The 20,704-nt window shown below is 37.1% G+C and overlaps 1 protein-coding gene and 1 long non-coding RNA gene across 2 annotated transcripts in view; both read left to right on the forward strand.

Annotated features, from left to right (window-relative positions):
- NXPH1 (neurexophilin 1) overlaps positions 1 to 20,704 on the forward strand; it is a 433,900-nt gene that overhangs the window by 177,832 nt on the left and 235,364 nt on the right. The window lies entirely within an intron of this gene.
- The window catches only part of LOC112674849 (uncharacterized), a 97,975-nt gene that overhangs the window by 10,317 nt on the left and 66,954 nt on the right, over positions 1 to 20,704 (forward strand). The gene's annotated exons all lie outside the window — the stretch shown is intronic.

Below are 20,704 nucleotides of genomic sequence, written 5' to 3' on the forward strand. Positions count from 1 at the left end.
AAGAGTCAGAGTCAGATAATTTTACATCACACATCTTATCTTAAATAACTTACATCTTATTTTGAATAAGTTAACTATGAATAAGTAGAATAAGTTCACTATGAAAGCTCCCAGAGATTTTTAAACTTCAATCTAATTGCAGATGGAAATGTACACTATATTGAGGTTAAAATACACACCATTACTATTATTGTTAAGGGTAGATGTGTATAGCATGAACTTTAGGTTAGGTATTATGGTGAGCATTTTGTATACATTATTTCTACTCTATGTAACAATCTTGGTGACATGTCATTATTATTACTCTAAGTGTACATGAGGAAACTGAACTGTGATGTTGGGCTTGCTTAAGTCTCTGTGGCCTGTGGTTGGAAGAACTGTGATTGCATCGGAGTTCTGATGTTTCCAAAGCCCAAGCCCCTCTCATTCTACTACTTGGCCTCTGAATATATCTTTTTTTTTTTTTTTAAGATTTTGTTTATTTATTCATGAGACACACACACACACACACACACACACACACAGAGGCAGAGACACAGGCAGAAGGAGAAACAGACTCCTGGCAAGGGAGCCTGATGCAAGACTTCATCCCAGGACCCCAGGATCATGCCCTGAGCCGAAGGCAGGTGCTCAACCACTGAGCTACCCAGGGGTCCCTTTGAATATATCTTATTGTTGAAAATATTAGACAATGTGAATTGTATGTCTTGTTTATATAGTAAAATTTCTTGTGTTACAGAAGTCCAACTCAGGTGAAGTCAAATTGATTGAAAGTACTTTTGGGTTGAGTTTAGTTTAAGAATCTAGAGTTGGTCATATGTCAACCTACCAGGCTTTCAGAAAAGACTCTATTTGTAATTTATGCTCACATTGCCAGAAGAATCATGTAGAGAACTACATTGAGCATTAAGATGATTAAAATGTAGATTCCAATTGTTTCATACATATGTAAGTGATATTAGTACACATCATCTAAGAATAAGAGGGATTTTAGGGAGTCGGAATTTCTGATACATGGTTAAGAGTAACAGATGATCATTCTTAACAATTCCTGGGTCTGGAAATGATTTTCCTATAAAGGGAAACATTTCACTTTATTCAAGATGTGCTGTTTTTAAAATTCTCAGAGAATGCATATTTTGTTTAAAGTTCCCTGGGTGGCGCAGCGGTTTGGCGCCTGCCTTTGGCCCAGGGCGCGATCCTGGAGACCGGGGATCGAATCCCACGTCGGGCTCCCGGGATGGAGCCTGCTTCTCCCTCTGCCTGTGTCTCTGCTTCTCTCTCTCTCTCTTTCTGTCTATCATAAAAAAATAAATAAAATCTTTAAAAAAAAATAAAGTTGAATCACTTCTGAAATTTAGACCATTTAAGGTCAACTTCGGCTTTACTGAGAAAAATGCAGAGTAGGAATAGAGATGGACCTTTGGGAGGGAAACCTGGTGTCTGGCCAGGTCAGTAGATAAGGGGCAGAATGTACTGGAAGTTAATGAGGGGTGAGGACAAAATGAACACCCAAGTTTAAGATCCTTGTTTAGGTGTTTCAGTCTTGTTTTCACATGGATTTTTATATGGCTCTTTATCAAGTTCTTTCAAATGTCCTGTAATAACCACGAACACCTTGTTGCAAGGTGCTACTTTTGTATATTTTCAAGGCCATGATTGTGAGCTCTGCTCTTTCCCACCAGCTGTGTCTCTGGTATGATGAAAAATGACTTTTTAAATAAAAAATATGGAAATGGCAGGATGGTCTGGACATGAAATTGGGTCTTACAAAATTCTGGGGTGCAGAAAGATAACTGGAGGTTAGGTCAAGGTCAGGAAAGGAAGTAACTACCTGGAACTTCTTGGGTTTCTTTTTGGACAGTTAGGCAGTGGGCAGATACAAAATGATGGTATTCGGGCTTCCAGGGGGTTTGTATCTGAAAATTAGAGCTACTTCAGCAGGCCTGGTTTAATCCAAATTGGATTCGAAAAACTTATGTGGAACTGCCAAGCTTAGCATCTCAGAATTAAAGAGAACAAGCAATGGGACATGGTCATCTTTGAATTTCACTTTTTAAGATGGATATCAGGTCAGGGAGGCAGTATGCTACAATTAAGATTGCATTTAAGGGAATTTATAAGTAGAATGAACCTTCACTTTGTGAGAAAGGATTGTGAAGAGTAAAATTTCTGGGTCAGGCATATCATTAACATAAAAGATATATTCTCATAGACCTGGTCTTTGTTTAGAAGAGGGGTAAAGGGACAGATGATTGAAAAGGATGACTATTAAAAGTCACAATATCTCAGTTTTGCTACTTAGGGTTGGAGCTGCTGAGTCAGCGATTGCTTTGGAAAGAGATTGTATATACAATAGGAGTGACTTCTCTTAGGAAATAACTTTGTTGCTTACTACAGAAAAGATCTTGACTTAGCATGGAACATTAGTAGGATGGATTTGTCCATGGCCTTCAACTAACTGGAGAAAACACTTTTTAACTTTTTAAATTCTTGATCTATTTTTTTTTTTTTTTGTTCCCTGGAGATTAGATAGAGACCTTTACAGTAGTTTCCTCTTCTCATGAAAATATTAGTGCCCTATTACTCTTTCATATTTTTCATTATTAACATATTTCACCGGTGTTACTTTGTTAGAGGATATAGACTAGCATTTTTATCTTTAAAAAAAATATTTAGTATTATTTTTTTAGAGGGGGGCGGGGCAGAGGAGAGAGAGAAAGAGAATTCTAAGGAGGCTCCATGCCCAACGAGGAGCCCAACATGGGGCTTAACCTCATGACTCTGAGATTATGACCTGAGCTGATATTGAGAGTTGGATGCTTAAACTGAGCCATCCAGGTGCCCCTGGACTAGAATTCTTAATTCTTATTCAACATATCAAATCACAAAAGGATATGTAGAGTATAATCTCATGATAAATGGTGCTTACCATAATGTTAACACTGACATTTTTTCCTGAGAGAGGAATTATAGGTAATTTTTATTTATTTATGTTCTGCTAACCTACAGTGTGGCCATAAAAACTGAAAATGTAAATAATAGTATTTTACCATGTTTACAGTGTCATAACAATAAGCCATTTATTATGTATTCCAAACTCGGTGGCTGCCCTAATCATTTCTTGTTATTTCTATGGGCAATGTGTCCTCTTTGTACTGAGAAGAAAGAAAAATAAGTTATTAATATATTTGTAGTCACATTGAAATTGCACTAATTTGTAATAATTGTGCTTTGACATGTACAAAAACTCTGCTTCTGTTTGACATTGTGCAAGTCATTTAAGCACTTGGGGACTGTTTCCTCATCTGTTTATAATAAGGGACTGCATTAAATGATCTCTAAGGTCCTTCTAAAATTGTGTGATTTTGCGAGTGAATATTTTTCAAAGTACTTTCATATTCATGATTTCATTTGATTCCCAGAATGCCCAGTGAGGGAGATAAGATCAATGCTATTTTACAAATGAGGGGCTGTATCACAGAGGGGTTGGGCGCTTTGTCCAAAGTCACCCTGAATCAGTATCCAGCCTGTGTGAAGACTGTGGCTGTCCTTTGGATCCACATTTCTGTCACTGGGCTGCCTGCCTTTTTACCTCCAGTTCTTTCAGACACTCTGGCTTCTGGAAATGTTATAGATGCCATCCTCCTGGGTGGGCCCAACTGGCTGGTAGGAAGAGACTCTGGCTAGGACACCAAGAGTGCCCCTATGGCAAGGGAGGAGATAGAATAAATCACCAGGCCAAGGGAGAGGAGTCACTGATTGCAAATCATCCCTCTCAGCCTAATAAGGAATGAAACTAGGTTATGGAGGAAACCTGCTCATTGGCCACAGCAGATTTCCATTTGCCTAATGGAGGCAGAAAGCTCGAATACAAGGATCTGGACTACAGGATGGAAACTTGTGTGTGGTATAGTACTTGGTCCCAGCTTTCCAATAGGCTTCTAGAAGTTTAGAAAAACCGTTACTGCTCTGATGCTACGGTTTCCCTGTAGTTCAACAGCAGAGCCAATCTACCTTCTCATTGAGACATCACCTTGTGGATCTCACATAAGAAGGGTTGATTATTAGTGCTATGTGCTGCCCTCCAATTCCAGAAGCAGAGAAAGATCTAGATGGGGCCAAGAGCCACTCTTCCAGTTATGGTGTTTAGACATGACATAACTGATGCTCCTTTTCCCTTTTTTTCCTATCACTGTACCTGGAGTTTTCAGGGAACAAATTTTGGATTAATTCTTCCGTGTGGGAAAATGGTCACTGTCATGTGCTTAGAACTGTAACTGCTCTAGCAGTGCAGCTATTCCCGACCAGGGCTTGAAAATCATTGACTCAAGCAGGCTGCATCGTCTAAGTTAGTTGTTCCAATGCATTACACCCAAGCTGTGTTATCCATCATAAATGTACAAGAAAGCCTTTTTCCCACTGCTATTGATTTTTGCATGGTGAGTATTTGTCTGCACTCCTGACAGGATGACAGTTGGCTGACATTGCTAAGCTGAAATGTCCTTTTACACCTCTTGTAGTCTAAAACTGGCATGGGGGTGGTAAGATTCAGATTAAAACCCACTTAAATAATTGCTCTCTTATTGGCTTTCCCCCCATATCACTTATTATTATACTGTACTGTCAGTTCCAGCATCTTGTGTCCCTCCACTAAACTTTAGTCCTATTTTTTTTCAGTGCTTCTTCTTATGCTGTGTTTTCTGTATAAATAAGGTTATATTCTCATTTACTAGATTCTGAAGTCATTCTGAGGCAGTAGACAGTGACTTGAGATAGATATTAAAGTGTCACACTTTTCTAGGAGAGGAGGCAAGTTGCCAAACCCCAGCAATGATAGACCTTCTATTTAGTTAACTTTTTAGTCCAATTAGACTCGTCTAGATGAATCTACCCCAAAAGAACAGACATTTTCAGCTCGGGCCGGATGTCATTTCCCGTTTATAGGCTACTCAGATTTCATTTTCCACTTGAACTGCTGTAGGTATCCTGAGTTCCCTTCAAACTACCCAGGGGCTTGATGAATAGCTGGACTCACCAGTGAGTGGACAGCTCATTAGCCAATCTGTGAGGACCTGCTGTGACTATCTGGAACCAAGAAGCTGGGTTTCTTTTTTTTTTTTTTTTTTTTTTTTTTTTTTTTTGCCCCAAAAACATTACATTTTATTTATTTATTTATTTTTAGAAGAGAATATCTTCTTTTTTTTTTTTTTTTTTTTTTTTTTTTTTTTTTTTTATTGGTGTTCAATTTACTAACATACAGAATAACACCCAGTGGCTGGGTTTCTAATGGCGGATGGCCAATTAACAGCAGAAAGTACCCTCATGAATTTTAACTGTTGCCTTGTCAGAAGGCTGAGTTCGATGTTCTTTTTTTTTTTTTTAATTTATTTATGATAGTCACAGAGACAGAGAGAGAGGCAGAGACATAGGCAGAGGGAGAAGCAGGCTCCATGCACCGGGAGCCTGATGTGGGATTCGATCTCGGGTCTCCAGGATCGCGCCCTGGGCCAAAGGCAGGCGCTAAACCGCTGCGCCACCCAGGGATCCCCGATGTTCTTTTTCATGGTGTTTACTTGCCTTATGATAATTGGGAACATGGGAGGACTTGGTTGGAATTAAGAACCAGGTGAGCGAAGACAGTTCTAGGGGTCGTGATGATTGTTATGAGTGCTTTGCATTATTTTTTTCTTTCTCTTCAATTGGTATAATTTTCATCACAAGTTTCCATCAAATGGGTGTTGGGAGGAAGGATACAGAAAAAGTAGTAGCAACATCACTTTCAATTTTATTAATTATTATTATTATTATTGCATTAATTGCACAAATTATGGAAATATAGAGAAGCCTAGGAAAGAAGAAAATCTCTCATAATCCCATCACACAGAGTAACTCATGCTAGCATTTTTTTCTACATCCTCTTGTCTCTAGGCCTTTGTCTCTATATTCATCTATTTCTCACATGCATCTAATATAACACATACACGAGTACCCTAAACTCTATATGTTTAGACATATTTACAAAAATGAATAGATACTCTGCAAACTGTTTCCAAACCTTCAGTTATAGTTGATTGTTAAATTGCGACCACCTCCCTCATATCATTACATGTATTAGGAGCCATGATTTCAGTAGTTGCCTGGTAGCTCACAGAGTTTTATTCAACCCAGCTCTAAACATTTTCCTTTTTCCATCTACTTTACTCATCCAAGTCCATACATTTCCATTTTTCTTTTTTCCAACCTCACTTTCATGCACCTCTCTTTAGCTTTAGGACATTATCTGCCTGCCACTGGCTTTTTCCTCTCTCTTAGCTGGAGTTCAAGATGAATGCATCATGAAGCTGCGGCCGCACTAGTTCTTCCATGAACTTTCTCCTAAGGTGAGCAGAATACATGGAACTGAAGCCTGAGTATAAGGAGAGAAGCAGGTGTGAGAGAAGGGATGTCCCTAGCGAGGTCCTGGTGCTCCCACTACCTCTACTGATGGGAGGCCAACCTTGGTTGTTTTCTTGCATAGTTTTCCTGCAGTGTGCTATTCTTTTGCTTTTGCTTCCACCTTTCTTAACTCCTTCTTCAGAAATACTTAAATGTCAGCTGTTTAAATCTTGGGACGAGAGCTCTAGGATATGAAGCCTGATTTCCGTTCTGACCTGTCCCCCACAAACTCCATTTAAGCTCTTCTGCTTGGTCTTTTCAGGGGGATTCTGAGGGACTTTGTGCTTCTTTCATTGTTCCCTTTTCATGAGAGTCTTTTTGTTCCCTAACCAGACTATAAAGTTGTACCACTTAGCTCTGGTATAAAAGTAATGGATCATTTGGGAAGATTTGGGGTTATGTATATGAGGACAAATGTAGACATGATTTATGATTATATCATAATTAAAGAAACCCAGGGGGACGCCTGGGTGGCTCAGCAGTTGAGCGTCTGCCTTTGGCCCAGAGCATGATCCTGGAGACCTGGGATTGAGTCCCACATTGGCCTCCCTGCATGGAGCCTGCTTCTCCCTCTGACTTTGTCTCTGCCTCTCTCTCTGTGTCTCTCATGAATAAATAAAATCTTAAAAAAAAAAAAAAAGAAAAAAAAGAAACCCAGGGATTGGAGAGCCTCTTTAAGAAAGCAGTGGTCAAACTGAAAAGCCACCTAGACCAAAAAAGAGCCCATTGTGAATCACATGAAGCTAGCTGCTTTCCTATGCTTCTCTTTACTGCCTACAGCATGGTAATCAGAACTGAATATAAGAGAAATTTTAGTGTTCAAAGTGTTTCTTTTTAAGACTTAGTCACAGTAAAATATTATCTCAAACAGGGTTCTAGATTCTAGGATCCTTATCTCTGTTTCTCTTCCAGCTAATAGCGATGTCCCCCACCCCTGCCTAACCTTTCTAGTTGTCTCTCACTTTGCTAACAGGGAGTGTTTTTGTTTGTTTGTTTTTAGGGCAATGGAAGTGGGGGTGAGTCTGAAATGATACTAACATTATGTCATTGATCTTGAAAATAGTTTAAATTCTTCTGCAGCAGGTTTCTTAATTCTCTGTCTGAAATATTTTGTATTCCCTTCTCCCATTATATATGTATTTAAAAGAAGTTCATGAAAGAAGTTCATGACTATGGCACTTGCTCTTAGCTGCCCTTTGAGTGATATTAATGAGGGTGAGAAAGTCCCAGTTATTTTCTCTATCACCTAATCATCCTCTTCTCTGAAGTACTTGACCTACTTTAAATTTTTTTTGAATTTTATTTAAATTCCACTTAACATACAGGTGTGGAATTTCTTGATTCAGAACTTAATATAACACCCAATGCTCACCCTTCTTAACACCCATCACCCATTTAACCTATTTCCCCATCCACCTCCCCCTCTGGTAACCCTCAGTTTGTTCTCTATAGATGAGAGTCTGTTTTCTGGTTTGCCTCTCTCCTCCAGCTCCCACTATGTTCATATGTTCTGTTTCTTAAATTCCATACAGGAGTGGAATCACAAAAATCCACAAAATCATATGATATTTATCTTTCTCTGACTGACTTATTTCACTTAGCAATATATTTTCTAGCTCTATCCATGTTGTTGCATATGGCAAGATTTCATTCATTTTTATGGTTGAGTTAATATTCCATTGTTTCATTTCATTCTTTATCCATTCATCAGTCAGTGGACATTTGGGCTGTTTCCATAATTTGGCAATTGCAGTTAATGCTGTTATAAACTTTGGGGTTCATGTATCCCTTTGAATCAGTTAAAAAAAAAAAATTACTATCCTTTCAGGCCTAGGTTTGTGTCTTCATGTTCCCGGCACAGATATACTGTTGGCTGTCTCCTTACAGAACCCTCTTACCTAATCATTTCTTATCTGATATCAGACTAAATTCATTTTCTTCCCTTTCTAACAGTATTCAAATATTCACTCACTTCCTTTTTTGTCAAGACTTCCAAATTCATATTTGGTATTAGTAGTGTTATTAACAATTTTTGTGTTATTTTAGTTTTTTTTAAATGATATTTTTATACTGAAGTTCCTAGGATCTGACATCCTTAAATGCCACTCTATGTATGCTTTCCCTTAATAAAGATAATAAATTTTACATTTTAAATCTAACAACAGTGTAGAACTATTCCTAGAGCTGATTTCTGGAGCAGGTTACAAATGTCTTCCCTCCCTATGCTCACCCCTCATTTATTTCAAATGGATAGTTGCCTGGGGATTTTAGCTAAAGGAGGATATCTACGTTCAAATATGGTCACTTTTTTTGTGAGACTTGGGGCTTGTCTGTATGTCACATACTACCTCAAAATGCATTGTGCATGTATAGTTTGGGAGAGTGAGCAGATTAGGAATTCCTTCTTTTCTTGGCTCTAGAATGGAGACAACAGTCTGAGATATAACTCTAAGGAGGCACTCCCCTGGTAGGTGACCTGGGATGGCAAACTCCCACAGTTCTCATTAGTAATTAAAAAATAGAAAATTCTGATCGGCCCAAAGAATGGTATATTTCTCTGCTTTGTGTTTACTTATCTTTTCTTGGTTTTTAATAGTTATGTTGCTGGAGTGCAAGTGACTGATGGTTATAAGTTATCACTTTAGCTGAATGAATATGTATTTCCTTGAGGCGAGAATGGCTGGGGAAACAGTAGTAATTCTCTTTCCTTCTTACCTTTTTGCGTAGATACACATATTAATGTCCTATAGGACAGAGTGAGCTATACAGCTAAAAAAAGGGATATGCAAATATACCTAATTTTATCACATCTTTAATGAGCCTCTTAATATAATTCTACATTTAATGGCATATTAGTGCTTGAGTTAGACCAATGCTTTTTTTTTTTTTTTTTTGAGTTTAAGCTGTATAGCATGATGGCTTGATTTACATATATTGTGAAACAATTACCATAATAGGTTTTGTTAACATCTCTCATCTCATATAGATATAATAAAAAGAAAAAACATTTTCTCCTTGTATGCAAACTCTTAGGTTCTACTCTCATAACATCTTTCCTATATATCATGCAGCAGTGTAAGCTATTGTCCTTAATGTTATACATGACATCTCTAGTACTTATTTATCTTGTAACTGGAAGTTTGTACCTTTTGATCACCTTCTTCCATTTTCCCTTCTTCCCAGTCCCCACCTCTGGTAATCACAAATCTAACCTCTTTTTCTATGAGTTTGGTAGTGTTTTTTTGTTTTTGTTTTTTGTTATTGTTTTTGTTTTGTTTTGATTCTACATGTGAGTGAGATCATATAGTGTTTGTCCTTCTCTGACTTATTTCATTTATCATAATGCCTTCAGGGTCATCTGTGTTGTTGCAAATGGTAGGGCTTTCTTGCTTTTTTTTTTTTAAAGATGTATTTATTTATTTGAGAGAGAGATAGAATATGTTCAGGGTGGAGAGGGGCAGAGTGAGAGGGAAACAGAATCTCTAGCAGGCTCCTCACTGAGTGAGGAGTCCAATGTGGGGCTTGATCCCAGGACACTGAGATGATGACCTCTGATTAAATGAAGAATCTGATGCTTGATTAACCCAGGTGTCCCTTCCTTTTTTCTTTATGGCTGAATAATATTCCATTGTACATATACATCCCATCCTTTTCCGTTCATTGATTGATGGACAATTATGTTGTTTCCATGTCTTGGGTTTTGTAAATGATGCTATTATGAACATAGAGATGCAGATACCTTTTTTGAGTTAGTGTTTTTGTTTCCTTTATATATATTCCCATAAATGGAATTATTAGATTATATGGTAATTTTATTTAAAATTTTTTAAGGAACCTCCATACTATTTTCCATAGTGACCATATCAATTTACAATCCTACCAGCAGTGCAGAAGGGTTCCCTTTTCTTCATATCCATCCTAGCATTTGTTATTTCTTGTCTTTTTGATGATGGCCATTCTATCATCATGAGGTGATACCTCATTGTGGGTTTAATTTGCATTTTCTTGGTGACTTGTAATATTGAGTATCTTTTCATGTACCTGTTGGCCTTTTATGGATCTTCTTTGGAAAAGTGTCTAATTAGATTCTTTGCCCATTTCTTAATTGTGTTATTGGTTTTGTGGTATTGAGTTGTGTGAATTCTTTATATGTTTTGGTATCAACCCATTATCAGATACATAGGCCAGTGATTCTTTTTTCTTTTTAAGATTTTATTTATTTATTCATGAGACACACACACACACACACACACACACACACAGGGAGAGAGAGAGAGGCAGAGATACAGGCAGAGGGAGAAGCAGGCTCCATGCAGGGAGCCTGATGTGGGAATTGATCCCAGGACTCCAGGATCACGCCCTGGGCTGAAGGCAGGGACTAAACCCCTGAGCCCCCAGGGATCCCCTAGGCCAGTGATTCTTAATAGGAGTCACCTTTTGCTGCAGAGGTGTTGATGGGAGGATGGCTATGTCAAAATAATGTGGAGAACTGTTTGACGTCCTGTCTTAAGGACACATGTTTACTGAGCTGAAAAATCATCACTGACTAGTTACCCTATTGTCTGTTGCTGTTTCATCCATTATATATGTTGTGGTAGAAGAAGGTTGAGGATCACAGAAGTAGGTTTTCTTCAAGGTCTTCATTATAATTACCTATTTGATTTTTTGACTCCCCTATTACATTGTAAATCTATAATGGCCTAGACAATGTCTGTTCCATTAATCATTCAGTTTATTAATCATTAATTATCTTACTAAAAATTTGACCTATTGCACATATGTTAGAGTTAACTCACTAGATATTTATTAAATGAATAAAAGAATGAATGCATGGTGATTGGGGAAACACTGTAGATGGAGATTTCTCTGAGGTTTAAGTTGGATTGTTTAGTCAGGCATCACTTGCATGAACACTTGCAAAAATTTACCACTTTTCCTACCCCCTCCAAAAAAAATCTACCAGAAAAATATAGTTAAAAAGAATAAAAACTGTAATGTATTATTTAAAAATAAGCTGAAGATTAAGAAAATGGCTCAATACATGGATCAATCAAAGCAAAATAAAAAATACTTAGAAATGAGGGAATGTAACTTAGGAAAGAATCAGAAACAAAAGAAAAATCAGTTCAGAAATGAAGACTTAACTAGAATAAACAAAAATGAATCAACACAACAGAGACTTCCTTAAAAGAAATGTAAAATGAAAAGGAGGGATATTTTAATGGTTAAAAGGAAATGAAGGAAAGAAGTAAAGAAGTGTTGAAGAAAGAAGATCCAACATGAGTAGAATAGGAATCTCTGAAGAATTAAACCAAGAGAACAGACCAGAATAAATTCTAAAAACTATAATTCAAGGAAGTTTTCCTGAAATTCAAAAAGGATTTGAAACTACATATTGGAAGATGTACCTGAGAATATCAATCCAAAATGAATAATGCCAAGACATATTCCAGTAAAATTTGGTGAATAAAATTGCTTGAACATCTTGACAAAACAGAAAGAGACTTATAAGGGAAATAAAATTAGATCATCATACTTTTCTTTTACAGCGATGTTTTATGTCAGAAGAAAATGGAGTAAAATATCTAATAAATTCAAAGAAAGGAAAATGTGAGCTGAAGATCTTTATAGGTAGAAAAATTGGATTTCAAGTATAAAGAGCACAGGCTATGATTAACATATAGTGACCCAAAGAGTATGATTCTGAGGAATAATCTTGAGAATGAACTTCAGGCAATGAAAATAACTAGATGGACATTGCTGTGAGAACATGATGAGTATTAAAGATATAGTTACTTATAAAACTAAGGCTAACTGAGGGCCAGAAGGGAGCAAGTATTTATGAAATAGTATGCTATCAAGTGTAGATAAAGGCTAACTATAAACATGGGAACACAAATGCAGAAAGCATATGCAAATAGACATTTCAAAACTGTTCTCATTAATTATATTGGTGGTAATAGTATTAGTATTGGTATTCTGAGACACTTATTCTCCTAATAAGGGAAAAAATACATGAGTAATTATGTAATATTCTATCATCCCATGTGTCTTTGAGAATTATAGTTTTTGGTGTGGAATGTAGTATTGAAAGAGTTGAATAAAAAGCCCTATGTTCTTGAATTGCAGGTATCAATATTAACCTATGAAATACTGCATATGTATAAATGTATGTATGTGTATCCATTTCTTATCTCTGTCTATTAGAGAGGCCCAGAAACAAAAAGCAACCCAGGGGGCAAATGTACATCTAACATCCAGATTGTGGTGGTTCTGAAATAATATTTAAATAACATTAAAATAAAGTAGGACTTGGAGAATTAGGTAATTTTAAGTCTGGGGCAAGAAATGTATAAGATTAATTTGGCACATCGTGTCATACCATATCAAAGACTACTGGGTCATGTCAAAAGAACTCAGGAACCAACTTAAGAGCTTCCCATTGGGACAATTTAAGCTTTAAAAGAAATAATAATTGCAATTGAATGAAAGTCTATAAATTATGCTTAAAATTACAAGTACATAATTGTATTTAAAAAAACCTAGCTACTTTCAGAAGATCCTAGAGAACCACTTGATTTTCTTGAAAATAGATAAGCAGAGGGAAATAATCAAACATTTATCCTGCCTTTCCAACATGAAACACTGGGAAACCAAATAGTTGATGAGCATTTATTTATAAACTATTTTAACTAATAAATGGAAGATAATGGGTAAAATTTCATTATCACCATTTTGCAAACCACAAATGAATTACTGGGTTTACGTATTAAGGCTCAACAGCTGCTAACAGTAAAAAAGATAATCAGACATTAAGTGCTTTTTGATGAAAGACCACACTAATTAGAATCTTTGCAAAGGATTGGAATCCAAACCTGGTCAAGGTTCTGGATCCAGCTGCCAATTTTCAGGAAATATGCAGGACAGAGGGACATGTTGAACTGTACCATGTCCATCAGCAATATCTGGACTGTGAGAAATTGCAGGTTAAATGCCCAGATCCTTGAATAAATAAATTAAAAGGCAAAGAAAAGGATAGTTGAGAAACTTGTACATTAAAAGAGAGTTAAAAAATGTATCACGTTTAATAAAATGGGCAAGGCTAAAATATGAGGTCTAAGAATGTGCACTTAAGTAAAAAAATCATAAAAAGTGATTCCTATAAAAATTAGGATAGTGGTAACTTTTGGGAGGTGGACAGTTTGAGATATGGATGCTACACATAGATGGAGTACCTTAGGTGGCTGGCAGGTCTATATTTTGACTTAAGTGGTGGTTGCAGGATATCTGTGTTGTAATAGCTCATTAAACTACATATGTTTTTGTGGTTTTCTGTAAAAAGTTTAGAAAAAAGAAAATAAGATTGCATGGGATTTTTGTTTCCTCTTCTAAGTAAATTCTGCGATTCTTCCTCTGCTAATCTATGTGGTCTGAGATCTTATTAATGGCTAAAGTCCAGAGACTCTTAAAGTAGAGGACAAATCCATCTTTACATGAGAGTATACCCTATGCTCCAGAGAGTTGACATGGTTCAAAACAGACATAATTTCCTTTTGAAATCCAGCATTTTTCTGCATTTTATGTTCCTCCAGGGAAAACACCGTGACTTTATATGCTTGTTGTCATCCGGAAGAATTTCTAACACTGGGATGCCAGGGAACTGGGCAATAAATCTCAGTGGACTAAACCACTGCCCTAAGTGGCTTACTCATGCCTTAGTACTCCCTGAATAGCTGATAACAATGACTGCAAGCTGTACTTTCCAGAAGCTAGAGTTGATCTTTATTTAATCTATCTATCCATTGTGTGAAGGTGGCCACCTGGGAATTGTAAGAAGAAAAATGAGTCACCAAGACTTTATACATTGTGGAAGGCAAACTCTCCTTTTCCCACAAGCAGTTCTAGAAATTAAATCTTGTTTTCCTTAGTGATTCACTAAGTGTTTGCAATCATGGTCTACACATTTAGTCATTGTCAAGATGGATGTTTCTAAAGGAATTATTTTTTTCATTTCATGGTGAGATTCTTTTTATCTTCCAGACACTTCAATTACTGATAGAAACTGGACATGAAATGTTCAAGTAGTGAGGTTTCATTTGTACATTGGTGCTCAGGGATGAGACTCCCATATGTACTGGGTTGTTTCTAATGTCTGAGGAGCCACAGCAGCCCCTTTTGTGGACATTGATTAAGACTTCTGAAACTCCATTCAGGGTCTACCTTTTCAGTTAATATAAAAAAAAAATAAAAGAAATACCCTGGGATGATTATACCAGTCAACACTTTTCTTCCTTCTTTGCAGAACTCATATAGAATAAACTGCTTCATAGATAATGCCAGGGGAACTAGAGAGGGCTGCAGGCACATTTTTGCATTAGGTCATGGAGCAGATATTAGAGAGGCATTTGCAAAGGTGCAATTTATCCAGCAATAGTGATCACGTGGATATAGAAACATCTTGAGAGAGAAAAAAAAAACTCCTGAAAGGACATTTGGTGGTACTGGGAAAGATTTTTAATCTGAGTGTTTAGGAGTATTGAGGAATGAAATAAATATTAAATTGAACAGAGGGCAGAGGTGAAATAGTGAGTTCATATTCATTGTTTTTGGGTTTGTTTGTAACTTAGAGACATTTTATTGGGAGGAGGTTATCATTCAGGGGTAACAGTGCCCTGTATATGGTTGAAAGAAAAATAACTTCTTCCACCATAAACATGCTTTATCTAGGTCTAATAACTAGTTTCTGAAATGAATCATGATGGCTTCCATTTCAGGACCCCTCTGGAGTTTTTGTGTCATCCAAACTCTGCTGCGGAAAGGCTGAACAGAACCTAGTACTCTCATTGGACAGCTTCGTTTTGGCCTGGACCTAATGCACATGGAGTTCTGTTGACTTTTTGCGGAACTCCCTGTAAGACTGGCTTGGGAGGCCCTGAGCATCTGGCCAATGTAGCAGAATCCGTGGGCTGGGACTCTGCAGAAGCTTTGGCCCAACAGAGTGAAACTGCTGAACTTCAGCTTTTTCGCCAGTTTGCTTCACTTTAAAGAGCAGCCTCAGCTTGAACAGCTGGGGCTAAATTACAGGGGAGAGTGTTTCCGTGAGCTTCGCTGGCTTTCCCAAATGAGTGTGTGAAATCTGGCCCCTGTCAGCAGTGCCCAAACACAGCCATCTGATTGTGCCTCAGTGAAATGAGGGTGGTTTCATTTCCCTTTTTAAAGTCCATTTCCCACACAATCAAACCTCCTCTAGTCAGGCCCACTTACTTCTGTTTTTAGCAGGGAGCTGTTTAGGCAAGGACAATATCTGGAAGCACTTATTTTTCATATGACTTTGGGGTCTTTACGTCCTTTCTGGGCTTTCCAAGCCTAACCTGGTAGATAATGCGACTTAAAAGGAGAGCTAGATCAGGATTTAAGGCTTAGTATTCTAGCCTTTTTCTCTCTTCTGAACTTTTGGCATCTTAAATCAAGGATAGTGATGACTTGACATGTGTGACTCCATTTCTTCCTTCCTGTGCCCTTCTGGTGCCCAAAAGGCTGACATTGATCATGATCATGGGCTCCTTTCTACTAAGTTAATACACACCCTCAGAATACCTGTTATTATGTCCAATCAGCTTATGTGTTGCATCCTTTTTCCTGTTCTTGGTAAGAGGTGCTTGTGTGACAGTGGAGTGGCCCAAGAGATTAGCAAGCTGGTCTTGCCCCAGTATTGTAATGAATGGAGTTTTGGATAGGATGGTTAGAACTATGTGCTTGTCTCAGCTCCTCTACTTACCAGTTAACTACATTTGATCTCTTTGAAACTTAGTTTTCCTTATTAGAATAATGGACTATCCACTTTGGATGCTTTGCAGTTTGTTATAAATATGCAGGAATAAACTGAATGGATATGGATGCCTTTGCAAACTGCCTACTGTGAAACTCATATAAGCTGTTAGCAACATAGTATATTGAAATTTCTGCTACCCTATTTCCTTGACTTACAGGAACTTTTAGATGCTAGGTACTTTAAGTAAATACCTAAAATTCTCAATATTAATACTGCTGTGAAAGAAGCACTAGACTGGGATTTATCATGTCTGAGTTTTTGTTTATATCTTGTAACTAATTGTTTATGACATTTTGGGTGTTTGGAATCTACATCCATAGCTGTAAAATTACAGGGTTGAAGAAGATGAGTGCGTGTTAAGCATTCTTTTTAGTACCTGAAATCACATTACTAATAAAATCGTATCAAACCCTGAAATATAACTGGGATACTTAAGAGGAGCTATTCTAAATTGTATGGGAGTAGGGTGTCCAGAGGCCTACCTATGTGACCTTTTGTGCAAGCATCCTAGAGGCACCCTTCTGGAAGTTTAGAATCCCCTGGAACACAGTTTAAAAACCACTAGCCCAGCTGTTCTTCAAGATCCATTCAGTCTTTGATATTCTATAATTCTAACTGAACAAAGAAAATTTATCTCTCAACTTTTATTTCTTTCTTCCTTTCTTTTTTTTAAAGAAGTAGACTATAGAGGACTTCAGAAATATCTCTTACAGTCTATGGGGTTTTCTTTTCCATGGAGCCATCTGTTTCATTAAACCTAGAATCCTCCATACTCTCTCTTCAGGTACACAGAAATTTGTTCAGTGTCATGTATGTGCTAAGCATGATATTTGGGGTATCTTTGGGCCAGAGTTACAAAGGTCACTAAAACACAGCTCTGCCTCAAGGATCTCATACTACAAGAGTTGTTTTCAAACTGTGCTCAGCAAATGGAACTTCTTATGTTGGAATTTACGTATCAGGATTTTCTTAGGTTTTTAGTGGTTGGTAAAAGAAAATAGTTTGATTTTTGTACCTGAAATATTTGGTCTGCTTCATTTGTTGCAGCTTGTCTTGGTCTACAACATCACAGAGGATGACGCCAATGCCTATGACTCAAAGATCAGTGATAGAAGCTGTCAAGGAATAGGTTTGGGGCTTGTGTGTGAGCTCCAAAACCATTTCTTTTTAACAAAGTGAGAAAAAATTAGAGGTTTTAAAAATACATTTTTAACATTTTAGCAATTAAAGCAATAATGAAATGAAATTAGCTCTCCCCTTTGTTAAACTATATATAACATAACCACCTCATACATTGCTCTAGGCTTATTTATCCTGATCTTCATTAAACTAAGCTTCATCAAAAATGAGAAAAGCTTCAATAAACTGTCAATTTTGGGATCAGTAAAGGAAACCTGGCATATGTACATTTAATTTTCTCTTTTTCTTCAATAAAAAATACTGGTCTTTTTTCTTTCAGGAAAAATATTGTATCACTTTGTAATAGGCCTTTTTTTTTTTTACCTTTAAATTACATTCCAAATATAATAAAATTCCAACAATGATCTTTAATCTATGTCATTTCATACTATGCTTAGATATAGAGACCACCACTTAAGCAATCTGCAAAATACGTAAGCTTCTGACCAAAGGGAGAAAGACAAGGTAGGTAATCATGAACATGAAGCACACTTGTTAGACTAGTCCCAAAATTGAAGGGAAACTAAATTAGAACTTGTCAACTCATCCTCCAGAGCATTCTGTTCATTAAGATCCCAGAAGTTTCTTAGAAAGAAACTTTCAATTTCTCATTATGTCCCTTTGCTCCACTGAAGGATGACACAAAGAACTACCCTATTTTTCTCTAGGTACCATGAGATTCAGTTCTCTATCAGGAGTTAGGTGGGGGGTAGATATGGGATCTAGAGATATGTAGTATTTTGGTGGAAAGGGGGTCTTAAAAGACTTAACTTTCCATTTGATAGACTTCTTTTTCCTGTTTTAAATATAGTATTAAAAGGGAAACCTTTTTCAACTTCAGGATAATACATTTCAAAGGATTCATCAGAGATAGTGTATAAGAGGCAATTAACTGCAAATCATTTTTCTGAAGAGAACATTTTGGAATCAGGTATTGATTAGGACCCTCTGTGAAAATGAGAGCCAGGGTTGATAAGCTCAAATCAATGCCATAAAAACAAGAACAGTAGCTTCCAGAACCATTTATAGGTTAAACATTATTGGTATTTATCTGGCATTGGCACTTGTTGTAAAGATCAGTTTCAACCTACTTGTTTTTCCCTTTCCAACCTGACTAGCTAGGATAAAATCTTAGAAAAATAGTTGCTTCTTATGTTAAAAAAATACACTTATATTATGGTATTTGAGATGCCCCCAGAAACATCACATCTTTCCCTACCTATGTTTGAACCAATTGAGAGGTGTCCGGAAGATAAATTCAAAATATTTCTGTTTCCGATGAAACTGATTTTGGAAAGTATGGCTTTTATCTGCTTGCAAGTGGATTTCCTCATTCTAAAGGCAGAATTAGGGAGAATTGCCATCAGCCACAGGCAGTAAAATGGCATTGTGTGACTCCTAACATAATACATGGAAGACCAGAGCAAAATGTGTGCTTTTTTAAGGAAGAGAAACGGAGGAAGGAGAGCCTAGGCTGAGTGCTCCTATTTCACCTTCCAAACTCATCTGTTGGATGAAGTTGCTCCTTCTGCAGGAGTAGAGAAAGGCTGCTCTGTTTTGCTGGTAGAGTCTCTTACTTGGAAGAAATCATCTGGAAAGGAAGGAACATTTAAGACTGTACTCTCCCAGTGACTCAGCTGTGTGAACTCAGAGAATTTGTTAATTTTCCTAAATCTTTGTTTTCTCACCTGTGAGACAGACATAATAGAGACCTCTTTTCTTAATTGATTGAGATGATACATGTGTGCTAAACTGGATCTAGGCCCCGATTTCCTCTCCAAACTCATTGTGTGCTCTTCCACTTTTATTCTCACTGTTTGGATCTATAATCTTTCAGTCCCAAAACACATCAGGCTCTTTGTTTTCTCAGGAGTTTTGATATGCAATTATCTGTACCTGGACAGGCCTTCCCATTTTTCTTGATCTGGTTAATTCCTACTTCGGTTCTCAGCTTGAATATGAGTTCTTTAGTTAAGCTTTTCCTGACCTCCTCATTATCTAAATTACTTGCTTTTTATTATTTCTCATTCATAGCCCTTATGATTTAGAATTTAAATTTGTTTATTTAAATGATTATTTAATGTCTGTTTTCCCTATCTGCATATTATGCATATGAGAATAGGGACTGTGTTTATCTTGCTTGCTGTTGTATACTGAGAGCCTTGCAGAGTATCTGACATATAATAGTTGCTCAATAAATATTTGTTGAATGAATGTGTTGACTAGCATGTAGTGTGTGTCCCATCAATCCCAGTTTCTTTCTTTCTTTCTTTCTTTCTTTCTTTCTTTCTTTCTTTCTTTCTTTCTTTCTTTCTTTCTTTCTTTCTCCTTCCTTCCTTCCTTCCTTCCTTCCTTCCTTCCTTCCTTCCTTCCTTCCTTCCTTCCTTCCTTCCTTCCTTCCTTCCTTCCTTCCTTCCTTCTTTTTTTCTTCAAAATTAAGCTTACTGGTGAGTAGAATGGTAGACCCATCACTGATTAGCTTCTTTTTGTCCTTTTACCTTATAACTACCTCCACAAGTAGAGTGATAATTATGAGTTGGTACCGTAATTTCTGCCATCACTGTGGAAGACTTGAGTTTCCTGAAATGTAAATCTTTTAATTTAACTTTACTTACCACCTTGTCCTGAAATAAGTAACTCTACCCAAAATAGGAAGTCTTAGAAAGTAAAATTATGGAATTCACTTAATTAGGATAATTTTTCCATCTAGGGTGAGATGTGGGATGTTGAGACAGTGTGGGGGCAGTGGAGAGGGCTCATGGTTTAATATTAGAAGATGTAGTTCTTGAGTCCTCTTCCAAAACTCACTCATATGAATAGGTTATTTAAATTCTCCAAATCTTAATTTCCCCACCTCTAGAATACTGAAGGTCACTTGAAATGACATATGTTAAAAAAAATACAGGGGCACCTGGGTGGCATAGTAGGGTGAGCTTCTGACTCTTGGTTTTGACTCAGGTCATGATCTTTGGGTCATGAGATTGAACCCTGAGTTGGGCTCTGGCTCTGCTCTCTGTGTGGAATCTGCTTGAGATTCTCTCTCCCTTCCCCTCTGCCCTTCTTGCTCATGCTTTCTCCCTTTCTTCAAGCAATCACTCCATGAATCAATCAATCTTAAGAAAAATACAAAGGGCTATTACAAGGCTTATAAGGATCATCAGTTGTAGCTTGGTGGGACTAGGTACTTATCAGGCCCTGCCACTGGACTACAGACCTGTTTCGGGAAACTTTTTTACTCATCATTTTGTCTCATAT

Source organism: Canis lupus, chromosome 14 (assembly GCF_003254725.2).
Source record: "Canis lupus dingo isolate Sandy chromosome 14, ASM325472v2, whole genome shotgun sequence".
Classification (NCBI taxonomy): domain Eukaryota; kingdom Metazoa; phylum Chordata; class Mammalia; order Carnivora; family Canidae; genus Canis; species Canis lupus.